Genomic DNA, 3415 nt, shown 5'->3' on the forward strand with positions numbered 1-3415 from the left:
AGAGACGCAATGGCCCAGTGGTTAGGCCAGTGGACTCGCGGTCATAGGATCACAGTTTCGATTCCCAGACCAGGCATTGTGAGTGTTTATTGAGCGAAAACACCTAAAGCTCCACAAGGCTCCGGCAGGGGATGGTGGCAAACCCTGCTGTACTCTTTCACCACAACTTTCTCTCACTCTTACTTCCTGTTTCTGTTGTACCTGTAATTCAAAGGGGCCAGTCTTGTCACACTGTGTCACGCTGAATAACCCAGAGAACTACGTTAAGGGTACACGTGTCTGTGGAGTGCTCAGCCACTTGCACGTTAATTTCACGAGCAGGGCTGTTCCGTTGATCGGATCAACTGGAACCCTCGACATCATAAGCAATGGAGTGCCAACAACCATAGGCCCTGATTGCTTCAAGGGTTTTGAGAAAAAAATTGCATAAACAGAAACCATATGAAAATTTGATGAATGGACTGTAAGTGTTCTTGGGAGGTAGATCTTATCCCTAACATTTTAAAGCATTTCCACTTGACCTTTAGGGGCCTTGAATAGAGTCAGTTTGTTGTGAATATCTGGACAAGGGACCTGGTTTTGAGAATAAATCTATTCCTTGATCTGCCATTTCCTACTTCAATGACACATGTCATGAATTGTTTGTCCATTCTGCTCAAAGGAGGCTGAGGTCAGCTGGACATGCTCATCCTCATTCAGAGTTGATGCTGCACTCACTACCCCTGTGGGAGCCCCTACATGAACACACTAGAAGGGAGAAACCTAGGATGACATACATTGATGCCCTGAGGACAGACATGAGTCTCTGGGAGACACAGAACATGGCAGCGATGATGAGGGACAAGGACCGCTGGAGAAAACTCACCCATTGATCTCAGGAATTTTATCCACCTTAGATAGATAGATAGATAGAATGTGAATATATAAGCATTGTAAGGTAGCAAGCTGGCAGAACCATTAGAACACCAGGTAAAATGTTTAGTGGAAGTTCATCTGTTTTTATTGTCTTTATGTTCTGAGTTCAAATTCTGCTGAGGTCGACATTACCTTTCATCATTTCAGGGTTGATAAAATAAGTACCAGCTGAACACTGGGGCCAATGTAATCGACTTACCCTCCCCCAAGCTTGCTGCCTTTGTACCAAAATTTGAAACCAATATATAAACAGAGTATTCATCATCATCATCATTATTATCATCATCATCATCATTGTTTAACGTCCGTTTTCCATGCTAGCATAGGTTGGACGGTTTGACTGAGGTCTGGAAAGCCAGGCGGCTGCACCAAGCCCCAATCTGATCTGGCAACGTTTCTACAGCTGGATGCCCTTCCTAACGCCGACCAGTCCGAGAGTGTAGTAGGTGCCTTTTACGTGCCACCAGCACAGGAGCCAGTCAGACAGGCTTGGCACCGATCATGTTTGGACAGTACTTTTCAGATGCCACCAGCATGGGAGCCAGTCAGGGGGCACTGGTATCGATCATGTTTGGACAGTGCTTTTTACATTCCACTGGCACAGGAACCAGTCAGCGGGTATAGGCATCGGCTATATTCAGATGGTGCTTTTTATGTGCCACCGGCACAGGAGCCAGTCAGGAGGCATTAGCATCGGCTACATTCAGGTGGTGCTTTTTAATAGGTTAAATATGGCTGTAGTATATATTTTGTAATTCCAGAAGAGTTGATTAAACATGGACCCTATTTTACACATAAGCATAACTGAGTAAATAAGACCCTAGTATATATTTTATAGATTTCTCCAGAAAGGGGAGAGCACAGTCGATTAATTTGACCTCAGTATATATTTCGTTGGCTCTACAAGTAGGATAAAATACATAATTGACCTTGGCGAAAATAACAATTAAGAATATTAAATTGACTATGGTTTGCAGAGATAACATTCTCCATGAATTTACTCCTCTCTGTTCTATAAATTATGGAATATTATCAGCAATTATTACAATTTCTTGACTTTAGTTTATTGATTTGACACATTTCACACAAAAAATGTAGACTTGTTTTGCTTATTGTGTGATAGTCATAGCTGAGACTGGGCATCGCATATATGTGTGCTGCACTTATGCGCACATGCATGCATACACACACACACACACATACTCATATACATAAACACACATACATACATACACATACACACACACACACTCTCATACACTCACACACTCACACATGCACACTTATAAATATACATAAACATACATACACACACACATGCACACACACACACATGCACACTTACAAATATGCATAAACACATACATAAACACAGACACATGCGCACACACACACTTGCACACTCACAAATATACGTAAACACTCATACATACACACACTCACACATACACACAGACACACACACACACACACACACAAACTTGCACATTCACAAATACACATAAACACACATATATACACACTCACAAATACACATGAATACTTATTCACACTCACATATACGTTCTCACATACACACACATACTCACAAATATACATAAACACATACATATATACACATGCACTCACATATATACATAAACAGACATTCACACACTCACACATAGATGCAAATTTACACACACACACACATTTACGAACACACATGTACATACATACATTCACATATACACATAAACATACGCACACAGATACACACATACACATTTTCAAATACATAGAAACACCCATACAAAACACTATCACATAGACACATAAACACACATACACACACTCACGAATATATATAAAATAATATATATGGCACGTAAAAACCACCGGTGGCACATAAAAATCTCCATTCAAGTGTGATCAATGCCAGTGCCTCCTGACTGGCTTCCATGCTGGTGGCACATAAAAGCACCCACTACACTCTCGGAGTGGTTCGCATTAGGAAGGGCATCAAGCTGTAGAAACCTTGCAGATCAGATTGGAGCCTGGTGCAGCCTCCAAGCTTTCCTGTCCTCAGTCAAACCGTCCAACCCATGCCAGCATGAAAAATGGATGTTAAAGGACGATGGTGATGATGACGATGACACAAATTCATAAAAAAGCACACACACACAGACACACATACACACACAAATACACTTGCAAATAAGCACCAACACACAATTACACAAATGCAAACACACACAGAAACACACATCCACAGACCCTCGCTAACATGCACACACACAAACACAAACAAACATATACATAGGCGTAGGAGTGGCTGTGTGGTAAGTAGCTTGCTTACCAACCACATGGTCCCGGGTTCAGTCCCACTGCGTGGCATCTTGGGCAAGTGTCTTCTACTATAGCCTCGGGCCGACCAAAGCCTTGTGAGTGGATTTGGTAGACGGAAACTGAAAGAAGCCTGTCGTATATATGTATATATATATGTGTGTGTATGTGTTTG

The sequence above is a fragment of the Octopus bimaculoides genome, chromosome 1 (genome assembly GCF_001194135.2).
Source record: "Octopus bimaculoides isolate UCB-OBI-ISO-001 chromosome 1, ASM119413v2, whole genome shotgun sequence".
Taxonomy (NCBI): Eukaryota; Metazoa; Mollusca; class Cephalopoda; order Octopoda; family Octopodidae; genus Octopus; species Octopus bimaculoides.